Raw genomic sequence first — 12,943 nt, 5'->3', positions numbered from 1 at the left:
TAGTGACATAATAACATCGTGACAGTCATGTTTTTATTATGGGCTGCAGTTTTTCATTATCACAGAGAATGTTCCTTGTCAGGCCAAAGATATAATAACCAGCCAATAATAAAATAACATTTACCGTGTTTCTCAAAACTGTGATACATCAGTTCAGCTGGTACTGGACCGCTTTTCAGTTTGGAGATTTGCCCAATAAAGTATCCACATTTTTATACTCCTAAGGATCATTTCTTGTTTAGAACGACAGTAAGAATGGTGTGGTTCACTTTTAGATCTGGTTTAGCCCTAGATTAGACCTGGAATAGTCCTGTTATAGACCTGGTTTAGATCTGGTTTAGCCCTAGATTAGACCTGGAATAGTCCTGTTATAGACCTGGTTTAGATCTGGTTTAGCCCTGGAATAGTCCTGTTATAGACCTGGTTCAGATCTGGTTTAGCCTGTTATTATTTTATTGACTGATTACATTTAAATTTGGCCAAAATGATTATGTTGTTGATGTTATTACATTTATTGCTCATTATTATGTAATCGGTTGCTACAAGAGAGCTGCATTTTAATGTGACTTGGTAAAATGAAGTAATTATTATGGTGGAATATTTATACTATATATATATATATATATATATATATATATATATAGTTACTGTATGAATGACAGAACAGGTGTGTATTGTCCAAAACTGTGCTACACATTTTAACTGTAGCCCACACATTTTCTCAAAATGTCATGTCTCCTCAAATACAAGAACAATGTGCAAGTATTTTATTTGTCTTCTTTTCTTAATTTTATATATTCATTATTATTTTTATTTCTGTATTTACTTATTTTTTATGGTGCACAGTGTTACTTTTCTGGTGGGGGTGGTGCTTTGTCTAAAATGTTCCACATTTGCCATTAAACATCTTGCATTTATTTAATTTTAATAGTTTTATTGCTAAATATTAACACGCATTCTTTCTGTGAGCAGATTACCTCTCCACAGATCTGACCTGTAACTTAGCCTTGTGGCATCACCTGCTTGTCTCTATGGAAATAGATACGTTCAATGCCATACAGTGGAACATTCCAGTCAAAGCAATACCATCTCCATAGAGACAAGCAGATGTTGAATCCTCTTCTAGAGAAGTTACAGAGTGCACCTTTATTTATAGATAGATCTGATATGTAATGCTGATGATTCTGATTATATTGTAAAATGTGAATAATAATGTTTGGGTTTTATTGTATTATTAAATAATGATGTACTTTGTGAACAGTGTTAAATGGACGACCACGTTTCATCAGAGCACAGAGCGTTCATGAAGCGGCTGAAGGAGGAAACATCACAGTTGGATGTTCATTTAATTGGGATGGACACACAAAGATCTTCTGTAAAAATGACTGTGAAGAAAACGACATTTTGGTTAAGACTTCAGAAAATGAGCATGAGAAATGTGAAGGAAGATACTGTATTAAATATGAGTACAAGGGTTTACTCAGTTATATAATGTATGTGAAAATCACCAGTGTGACCGGAGCTGACGAAGGACAATACCAGTGTGTTGTGAAAAGATACACATTTGATGGAGACAAAAAATTTAGGATTAAAGTCACAGAAAGTATGTAACTTATAATCAATTCTAAACATTTTCAAAGTAAGAAAAGCTGTTTTAATATCTAACATTTTCTTTCTAACATCATTTTTCAGATGCATCTTTAAATCCAATGTATACTCTTGAACCAGAACCTCATGTCACCGTGACTCCCACCTCTGATATCAACCTGAATGTGCAAACAGGTGACACCACATCAGTCATTTCTGTGACTACAACACAACAATCCAGTCACTATTCCACCTCATCTTCTGAGCATCATCTGCAGATATCAGGTACTGTGGAGATAAGCAGATGGAGGCTGTAGAGTTTTATTTATTTATTTAATATTTTACCAGGTGGGTCAGTTGAGAACATCTTCTGATGTGCAATAATGACCCGAGTCGCCTTATTGATCAAAGCTCTTTTTGTATTGTCTTAGTCTTTACCGAGTCAGGGGTGGATCTTTTATGATCAGGCATTAAATCACATAAGTGTGGGGGTTGGGACGAGACATGAGATTGGGTCCACGATAAAGAGATGAGAGGTTTGTTCTTTCTGTAGACTTGATTTTCCGTAGTGCTTGATGTAGTTTTGTCTTTATACCCTCTGAGTTTGAAACGTGCACAGACTCTTCTGAGTCTCTGGAATTGTCCAAATGGGATGTTTGATGTAAGGGATGCAAGCTGTTCGCCCTGGTAACAGTGTTCTGATCTGTTGTTTTAAGTAGATAGATGTAAAACACCCCCAGAGTCCACAGTAATGTTGAGATCTAAGAAATGAAGATATTTTGCTGAATTCAAAGTTAAGTTTAATATTTGGATTGATGTTGTTGAGATAAAGAAGGAAATCCTTTAATTGCTGTTCCGGGTCTGCAAAAATGAAAAATAAATCATCAATGTATCTTCCATAATATTGAATGAAACATGTGAAGGGGTTGGTGGGGCTCAACACATACTGTTCTTCCCATAATCCTAAATAAATCTTTTAGAGCATATGTGGCGCTCATGGCAGAGCCCTTGGTTTGTTTGAATAGTTTGTCCTGGAACAAGAAGAAATTGTTATGTAAGGTCCGATGTGTCAAATCAACAGTGAACTCAGTGGGGAGGTGCAGCATCGGTTCTTTTTTCTAAATAGTGATGTAAAACATGAAGTCCTTAACAGTGGTCAGTATTGGTACACAGAGACTCCACAGACATGGTCACCAGAAAGTCCTGGTCTGTACTGGGTGTCTTTTAGAAATAAATCTATATATTTCAATGCAGGTTCAGTTACGGTGTTTAATCTGCTTATGATGGGTCTTCTGGGTGGGGTGTGCAGCTTTTGGGGGATTTGGGCAAAAGGTAGAATGTAGCAATTTAAGTGTTTGATTAAAAAAACCATTAGAACTGATTCAGTTTTGTTCTAAAGCAGTGTCGAGTATGTTTTTAAATCATGTTTAATCTGTATCATAGGACTAGTGGCAAGTGTGATGTAATACTGAATATTGTTGAGTGGTCTGGGGGTGTCTTGAATATACTGCGCCTTACCCCATATCACTGTTGCTCCACCCTTGTCTTTAATAAAAGAAAATTTCAATTCTATGAACTGGACAAAAAGTCACTTGACTGAAGCTGTTTCACTGCTCATCCAAGCCACTTCTTCAGTTCTTCTTTCCTCTAGGTTTGGATTCTCTGTTGTCCTGTCTTTTGGATCTTATCTACCGAAGGCCCATGTTGGACACAGACACACACTATGTAGCACAGACTCCATCACATACAATGAGGCCAAACATCTGAACACCATGCTGGCTCCTCTGGTGGGCGACACGGAGCGCCATATTGAGAACACGGCAGAATTTGTGAGCAAAATCAAGCATCTCCAATTTGATCCGGATGAGACCATGTTTCATTTGATCTGACCTCTCTTCACTTGTATCTCACATCAGTAAGAGGAGGTTACTGGAGAATAGTAGGATAAAAGAGAGAACTAAACTGACACCGGACCAAATCTGCAAACTGCTGGAAATTTGTCTAAACACCACATATTTCCAGTTTAGAGGAAACTTCTACAGGCAAATCAACGGCTGTGCCATGGGCTCACCAGTTTCTCCTATTAATTTATACATGGAACAATTTGAACAGGAGGCTTTGGCCTCGTTTCCAGGCTCCACCCACACATTGGTATCAATATGAGGATGACAACTGCACTAAAATCAAAATTCAAGATCTGGAGCCCTTTACTGCAAATTTTAAAGCTTTATACTGAAAAACAAGCTGGCCTTCTTAGGTTGTGCAGTAACTATGGGCAAGGACAGGTGACTCGAGGTAGAAGTCTTCAGGAAGTCCACACACACTGACCGATACCTGCTGTTTGATTCACACCATCAGCCTTCTGTTGAAATGTTATTCAAACATTACAACACAAGGCCCAAGTGGTGCCCACAAACACAGAGGGAAAAGTGAAAGAACAACACGTGGAGAAGGACCTCTCTGCTTGAGGACGTCCAAAATGGGCCTTCAATAGATCGAAGAGAGACAAAAAACAGGGCAACAGGGAATCTGAACCCAGAAGTAAAGTGTAACTCTTCCTTACACAGCGGGTGTGTCTGGAAAACTTCAGGGAATTCTTAGACAGTTTGAGATTCCCGTTTATTTCAAACTTACAAACAAGACAGAAACTGGGTCACTCACAGGACAAAACCCCGAGCCACAAGCAAAGTAATGTGCCTCCTCAATTCAGTGTAGTGAAAAGTGAAGTGAGAGGTGCAGAGGACCATCTTTTTTGAAGATAGTGAGGCACAGATCTTATCCAAAGAAAAGAAATGGTTTAGGAAAGACAATCCATCTTTGAACACAAAAGGGGACCTTCAACATCTTTTATCTCCTATTTTTAACTCCATCCTCAGCCCTAAATCAAAACAAGGAAACAACAGAGCTAGCCTTAATGCTAATAGATCTGAGAGCACCCATTGCCTGAAAAATTATACAAAACATGCCTCAGGTCCAGTACACACTGACTGTAGTTCAATAGACGTAGCCAACAAACAGAAACAGTTTACAAACAGCTGTGAGTTTTACTGTAGTTGCACATATACGACCTTCTCATTCAGTGGGGTGAACTTTAACAAGTGGCGGCTGAACTGTGGGGCAATAAACAAGCCCAGACCAGACAGCCACCTCCCCCCATGGGCACCACCAGAGAAATGGAGAGTGCAACCCGTCTTGAGGAATTGGGTTCCAGAGTCGGTAACGCTTAACTTCCTGCGCAAGCTCAGGCTCCAGCGAGGTGACGTTCCATGTTCTTAGAGGCAGTTCTGCTCTCGAGGAGGGGGTCTTAACGACCATATCTCCAGAAATGAGATCTCTCTGCACCGGCTCACCGGCAGGTGGCGGGTCCATGGGAGGACGGCCCCACGCCACTCCTTTGGGCTGTGCCCGGTCAAGCCTGGTGGGGAAAAGCCCAGGCTAGACTCCAAAGTGGGCCCTGGTCTCATTTTTTGTTGCATTTATGTTATTTTGGTTTTGTAAATAATAACAATAAAACGTGATAAATATGAAAATCTATTGAAAAACATTTCCTCCTGTCAAATTATCTTTGACAGGAGGAACGTGGCTGTATGTGGGTCTGGCTCTCACAGCCATAGTAGTCCTGTTATCAGCTGCTCTGGTGATGTTCTACTGGAAAAACAAAGCGAAAGGCCAAGGTGAAAAACAAAATTAAAATCATATCAAACACGGTGAACTAAATGTCACTAAATGTATCAATGCTTTTCTGTTTTCTGCAGCACCAACTGTGAGTGGGTCCATTCCAGAGGTAGGTTTGTGCCATATCACCCACATGGTTTACTTCACTCAATATAAAGTCAGCCGCATCAGAAATCACTCCATTTCTACGATTCCCAGATTACTGCATCACAGGTAGAAATCTGGAGGTCTCCTGTGCTGTTTTTAAATCCATAAACTATTGCCAGACTCATTCTAGGCATTTTTTAGTCAAATCAGGTTCATTACAAGTGCATGTTTACATTAGCATGCGATTAGCTGTTGTCTTTTCAGTGGTGATTTACACTTTTTTTACACCATAATTTGTTTTCAGTTCAAGATAAAATGCCAAAGCAAGTGTATTTAAGAGCATGTTTAAATACAATAACAAATAAAATATAATGTTAACTTGAGTTTTGTTTTGGAATTTGGACCATCAACAATCATGCTCACACACCACTTAAGCAAATAGGCAAGGTGGGTCTTGGGTGGGTCTTGGGCGGGTCTTGGGCGGGTCTTGGGTGGCTCTTGGGTGGCTCTTGGGTGGCTCTTAGGCGGGTCTTGGGCGGGTCTTGGGTGGCTCTTAGGCGGGTCTTGGGCGGGTCTTGGGCGGGTCTTGGACGGTCTTGTGTGGGTCTTGCCTGAGGAAACACCAACACTATGCACTGGGAGCTTTGAATTAAACCACCAAGTTCAGTTTTTGTGGTTGAAGCTCTAACACTCAGCACTCTGATCCTACACTAACCACGAGTCTCCCTTAGAGCCACAGAATCTATGAGGAGATCCAAGACAACAGCTCCTCTCATCCCGTGGAAATGTCCACAGTTTATTCTTCAGCCTCCTTCTGTAAACCACCTGAAGACCACACTTCAGATGTCTACAGTCTGGCCACAGCCCCAGGAGACCAGCGCCAAGTAAGTAAAACAGGTGGTGCTTCATTTACATAATATAATGTCCATGAGACTGACAGGTGCATCAGCAGTGATGGAGTCACTGTATCGGACTGTTGTGGTGAAGAAGAAGCTGAAGTTAATCTTCGCTCCTACTCTCAACTATGATCATGAGCTTTGGGTAATGACTGAAAGGATCACAGATATAAGTAGTCGAAATGAGTTTCCTCTGCAGAGTGGCTGGACGTTCCTTTAGAGACAGAGTGAGGAGCTCAGTCACACGGCAGGAGCTCAGTGTAGAGCTGCTGCTCCTCCATGTAGAGAGGAGCAGCTGAGGTGGCTGAACTCCTCCCTGGGGTGGTGTCTCCTGAAGGAGATCCTGCGACCCAGGACACACAGGAGGGACTATGTCTCTCGACTGGCCTGGGTTAAAATAACAGTTTTCCTTTATTTGTATTAGTCTAATCATAATTAACACAAGTTTTGGCCATTGTTAAAATTATGCTATGAATTACCTTCACGTACAGTACATGTCATATCTGCTGCTCTTGTCCAAAGAAGTATAATGCAAAACTTTAAAAAAGGCTGGATTTTTAGTAAAATCTTAAATGTTATTTTGTAAATAATCTGCATCAATACAGTTCAACTCTTTGAACTGAACTGTTTGGAGCCTCCAGGTAAACATGTCACCTCCTTCTAACCACGCACTGTCGACGCTCTGCATCCTGCTTAACTGACCAGCCAGAACCACACACCATGACAAAACTTTTCAACAAGTGGGTCTGAATCTGTATCCTGTTCCTCCATTTTCAGTTGGGCTTGACTGACAGAACCACTAAGAGATGGTCCATTTGTGTCAAAATTAATATGGTGACTTATATGTTAAAAAGAAAAAAACTAAACAGAATCAACACTCGAACCACCAAACTCGTATTAATCTCAGGTTAAAGAAGCTACATATTTTGTTCTGAATGATACGAGAATCTTTGAGAGATGTCTTCCACATGTGAGAGACGTGCATGTTTTTCACGCTTAATGGTCCAGTTCCAGACCATTTGAACAAAATGTAGAAGGAAATAGCCGGTCAGGAAACTATCTGGATCATTACCAAGTGTTTAGAAAAACTCATTCTAACCCACATCAGAGCTGCTATCTCTGCTGCATCCATTTGTGTACAGAGCTTAAACATCTCAACAGAAGATGCAGTTGTCACATTTCTCTACTCATCTTTTTCAGATTTGTATAAGGACAACACCTAAGCTCTGATAATATATTCACCCCATAAACTGTGAACCTATGAACGGAACTGAAACAAAGAACTGAACTGAGCAGCTTCTTTTCACAAGTTGTCACAACCCTTCACTTCTGTCACTTAATTGTTATTGATAATTGTGATGACTTATTATTGCTGCATGATCAGGGACTAAACTACATTTTACTGTTTTAATATATTTTATTTTTAATTGATTAATTTAATTCATAAAATACGAAAGGCATCAACCGTTAATCACACACAACAATAATGAAAAATAGCAGAACGAAGAGCAATCAGTGCTATCTGACCTTCACCATTCATAGTTGAGGCATTTATAATACACTTCATTTTAAATTGTATGTATTTTTTTTTACATTTATCCAGACAATGACAAATACACTCTATTCTATTCAAAACTTAATTTCATGTTTACCTGTTGTTTTGTTCCAGGAGGACAATGCTTTAGACAAACTCACCTACACTGAAGTGGATTTTCCCAACAGCAAAGACTTAGCAGTGAACAGCGCCCCCCAGAGCCAAACTGAGACAGTGCTGTACTCTCAGGTTCACCCCCAAACTGAGGACTCCCATTACTCCACTGTTTCTTTACCACAGCAGTAACTGGTCCTTCTGACTGTACATGTCTTCAGTTAGTTTCACAATAAAACGCAAATTATTTATATTTTTAAGATTGAATATCTTACATTGAGTTTAATGCTGTGGGCCATGGTGGCAGGTTATGTCACTTACAGTGGTGTTTGTAGTTTATTGGCATCTTAAAATGATGGTTATGGTTATAATTACCCAAGTTCATGGTTTATATTTCCAGTTTCATTCTATAATATTGAGCGTTAAGTATTTGTGTGGCCAACCCTCAGTTCCACCTCGAGAGTTAACCGCTTCCTCTATGCAGATACACTTCAACCAGAGCCATAAGGGGAGGACGTCACATCCTGAGTGCGAGAGGCTTTAGTAGTTTTTAGCAGCAGCTACTGTGGCTAATGCAGCATTGCATTGCTTTGCTGTATTATATTGTATTGTATTCTGCTTCTGTGAAACGAGCAGTTTAGGGCAGATTACCTTGCCAACGCTGCATTAAGACGGGGGCAAACTACAGCCTATTTCTTCCACATCTGCTGTTTTCTTATTGCAAGTAAAGATAAGATAAGATTTGCCTTTATTAGTCCCACAGTGGGGAAATTCCAGTATTGCACCGCACAGTTTAAGGACAACAGGAAAATGGTAACATGCAATAAAACAAGATAATAGATAAAATCTTAAAATAATTTAAAAATAGACTCTAATAAAAAATAGACTATTATGTACAATAAAAGTGACAGTGCAGCATATGAACAGAATAAATCTCAGCAAGAATACATCTCAGTAAAGCATATTTGAGTGTCAATAAAAGTCTGTATTATTATTATTATTATTATTAATTCAGTTACTAACAGTTCTAGAAGCTACCATCTATAAGTTTATTTTATTGTTTTCTACCAGTAGATATCAGATGTGAAACCCGTTCTTCTCTCCTGGGCTTTGTTCACACTCACTTGTGCTCTCTGCTTTTCTTCTGTCAGGTCAAAGCTGACACACTGCAGACTGCAGTAAAGTAAATAGCATCTACTGGTGTTAAGTGAGAATGCAACATGGAGGGGTGGCCAGTCTAATTGTGGGTGGTAGCTTTAAGATGTGTTAGATTGCCATGAGATATAAAAAAAAAAACAATTGGCAGAAAAATATTAAAGGCTGACTTCTACCATGATGACTTTTCATACTGTCAACTATATAAAGATGTGCTGCAATTCTGTTCATTCATTGTTCAATGTAAAACAGCCATGAATAATAACATTCTAAACAATAAACACTCTTTATGCTGCTGATTTTCATGTGAGACGATCTTGATCGCTGATGTTGTGAGATGTATTTTCCTGGCAGTCTCCGCTCCCGGTCCGGTCCTGGTTTTCCTGCTCCTGCCCTGCGCCCGTCTGCACTGCCTCCCGCTACCTGCGTCCCGTGTGTGATTTATGAACTGTCTGAACTGTCTTTTGCATTATTGTAAATAAACACCGTAAATCTGCCCCGAGTCTGCACTCTTTGGTCCGTTACACCCACCGTTACGACAGATTATGGCGCATTGTGATTATGGCGCATTGTGATTATGGCGCAGACTTTACGCACGCGCTCCACATGGAGACACTGTTAATGTTCCTTTAACTTTACATTTCTACAGCAGCGCACATGTACTTACATCTGCACCTCAAATGAAAGCTGCGGCTCTCATCTTTCTGAATATTTAAACCATTTTCACCTGTAAACACCGCAGTGCTGACAGGAAAGACGTTTTTACAGAACAGTCAAAATGTGGATTTGGACTTCACTTACCTGAGGGCGCTGGTTCTGTCAAACATCAACATATTCACACAAACTTTGTCCCACTCGTTCCGTACAGGTCCAGAGAATATAATCCAGTCAAGAAATTATGTCCACAAAATAAGATCCTCCATGTCCAATCTGCTGCAGGAAAGTATTTCAAACGTGAAATCGAGCACTTTTTGTCGATTTCAGGCATAATAAACTTCAGACGGCGCCAGTTTTCTTCGTCAGAGCTAAATACACGTGTTTGCTTGTGATTGACACCAGTGTTGACCAATAAGGTGGAGGTTGTGGGTCAGTGGAGCTCCAGTCTGTGGCCGTGTCTTTTTGGCCAAATGCACCTTTTCCCTTTCCCTTCGAAGTTCTCCCCTAAGTATCGTTCTAAGCACCGGCCGAGAATCTGTCCTCCTCAGTGTAGCCTCCATCTTGCTGAAGTGGGACAGGTCCACACCACGGACCGCACGTCCACCTCTGTCTTTGAGCGTATGATACGTACATTACGTACGTTATTTTTAATGATTTATTATTTAATAGAAGAAAAGTCAAGATGTCGTCGTCACAGCCGTTTCTTTCTGTTTAGATTGAATATCAACACACAAATATAACGTTCAAGGTGATTTTTTTTCTCAATTACTATGACTGCTACTTCATAACTTTAACAAAATAAACCTTGTGAAAACGTAATAACAGAGACAGAGGAAACAGGATCATTTTCACATTTATAATTTATAAACCAGAGACACATATTAGTTGTACATAAAGTGGGACATTGCAGTTTAACACTTTGGTATTTGGGCCAAGTTTAATTTGATCTGTGGCTAAACCACTTTAATACCAGTGACGTGCGGTGAGGTTCATGGTTGGTGAGGCACTGACTCCTTTAGTGTCAGATTTACAAATCTATAAACCAAAAAGGGTCGCTTATTGAATTGGCTGCTGGGTATTTCATATCTCATCAGCATTCTTCACAAAACACGCACGCACACACGGTACATATTACAGATATGTAAAGGTAAAAAAAAAACGTGCATTTGCTCTACACCCTCCCTGTGTTGTAGTGATGCTCGGGTCAGGATATTTTCAACCCGCGGGGCCCCGCATGTACGGCAAAATATTACCCGCCCCGCGCGGCTGCCTCTATTTTTCGAACCCGCCTCGACACGATGCACAGAAATAATATTCATAATAAGCAGCATTATTTCAACCTGCATTTCGTGGGAAAAAAACTGATCAGCCCCAACCTGAACCGAGATCAAATGAGAATTGAGAATTTCAACATAAATGAGACGTATAGAGTGGTGTACAAAACCACAGACGTCAATCACAGACACCAAATTTGACCCGTGGGTTCTCCAGAGTCAAATATTCTATTCTATTTTTCTTAGTCTAACGTCTTTTTTATAAGATTGAAATGAAAACTGTTTGTGTCTTACCTTTATTTGTAGATGAAGTCCATGCGCCTGTCCTTCGCCACGAAAACCTCCATTACTTTGTTGTAAAAGTCCTCCGTATTTTCCTTTAGTTTTAAAAGTCTCTCCGCCTCAATGGAGATGATAGCCAGAGAGGAAAGTCGTCCTGAATCGGTCCTATTCCGATTGTATGTTTTCAGTCTTTTCAACGCAGAGAACGACCTTTAAAGACGTTTTTTCGAAGGACAGCCACACAGCCACTCTTTTCGGGTGTACCACTCCGTTTGAAAAGAGCGCGTTATCTTCTGTCCCGAAGTTTGAAGCAAACCTTTTAGCTCCGGTGTTGGTCTACCCGTGTTAATCACGTCCACTTTTGACTGAAAGTCCAGTTTTGAGAAATTTTTAACGTACCCGTTGGCTCACGTACGCCCTCTTCAGTGCGGCAGAGAACTATCTGCCTCACCCTGCGCCTTTTCACCGCGGTTTTATTTTCCATCAGCAAAACCAAATATGTCACTAACAAACATTAAACTTTAATGGTTAATAAAGACATTAGCCAGAGTGGAAACTCAGGTCAAATAAACGTATCTGCAAACATTATATTGGAAAAATGCAGATATATGGCAAGCAGCACGGGCCAATTGCATGTATCAACCCAGTTTGTAATGGATGGCGCATTCAGAGGTGAGGCTTGACTCGTTGCTGCCGCACCTCTCATTTCATCCCTGTATTTAAACAGGTAATAGGGAAATTCGGCGATTTTGACAATAAAAAATGTTCGAAATGAGTTGTACATAAAAATCAGTGGACAAATATTAATATAAATTTGATGTTATAATTATTTATTTTTTTTACTTGTCATGATGACAGGTGAGGCTCTGCCTCCCCTGCCTCCCCTGACCGCACGTCCCTGACTCTAACCCTTAGGCAAGATGCTTCACCCACCTTTCCTTTGGATGTGGTGTGTGTGTGAGTGTTGGCGCAGGTCGGAGGGGACAATGGCACAGATTGGCAGCCTTGTGTCTGTCAGTCTACCCCAGGGCAGCTGTGGCTACAATCGTGCACCTACCTGCACCAAGCATGAAGCGGCTTGACAATCAGATCCTCCAAATCCGAGGCCATGGTTCTCGACCGGAAAAGGTGCCCTCTGCAGGTGGTGGAGAGTCTCTGCCTCAAATGGAGGAGTTCAAGTATCTCAGGGTCTTGTTCACGAGTGAGGGAAGGATGGAGCGTGAGATTGACAGTTGGATCGGTGCAGTGTCTGCAGTGATGCGGTCGCTGTATTGGTCTGTTGTGGTGAAGAAGGAGCTGAGTCGAAAGGCAAAGCTCTCGATTTACTGGTCAATCTACATCCCTATTCTCACCTATGGTCCTTGGCTCGATGTAGAGCCGCTGCTCCTCCACTTTGAGAGGAGACAGCTAAGGTGGCTCAAGCATCTGTTCCCAGATCTCTTCTGAATGCCTCTCTGGGGAGGTGTTCCGGGCATGTCCCACAGAGAGGAGGTTCAAGGAAAGACCCAGGACACGCTGGAGGGACACACTATGTCTCTCGGCTGGCCTGGGAACGCCTTGGGATCCCACCGGAGGGAGCTGGAGGAAGTGTCTGTGGAGGGGTCAGTCTGTCTGTGGAGGGGTCAGTCTGTCTGTGGAGGGGTCAGTCTGTCTGTGGAGGGGTCAGTCTGTCTGTGAGGGGT

The sequence above is a fragment of the Periophthalmus magnuspinnatus genome, chromosome 13, assembly GCF_009829125.3.
Source record: "Periophthalmus magnuspinnatus isolate fPerMag1 chromosome 13, fPerMag1.2.pri, whole genome shotgun sequence".
NCBI classification, from domain to species: Eukaryota; Metazoa; Chordata; class Actinopteri; order Gobiiformes; family Gobiidae; genus Periophthalmus; species Periophthalmus magnuspinnatus.
Note: the sequence above shows the minus strand (reverse complement) of the source record.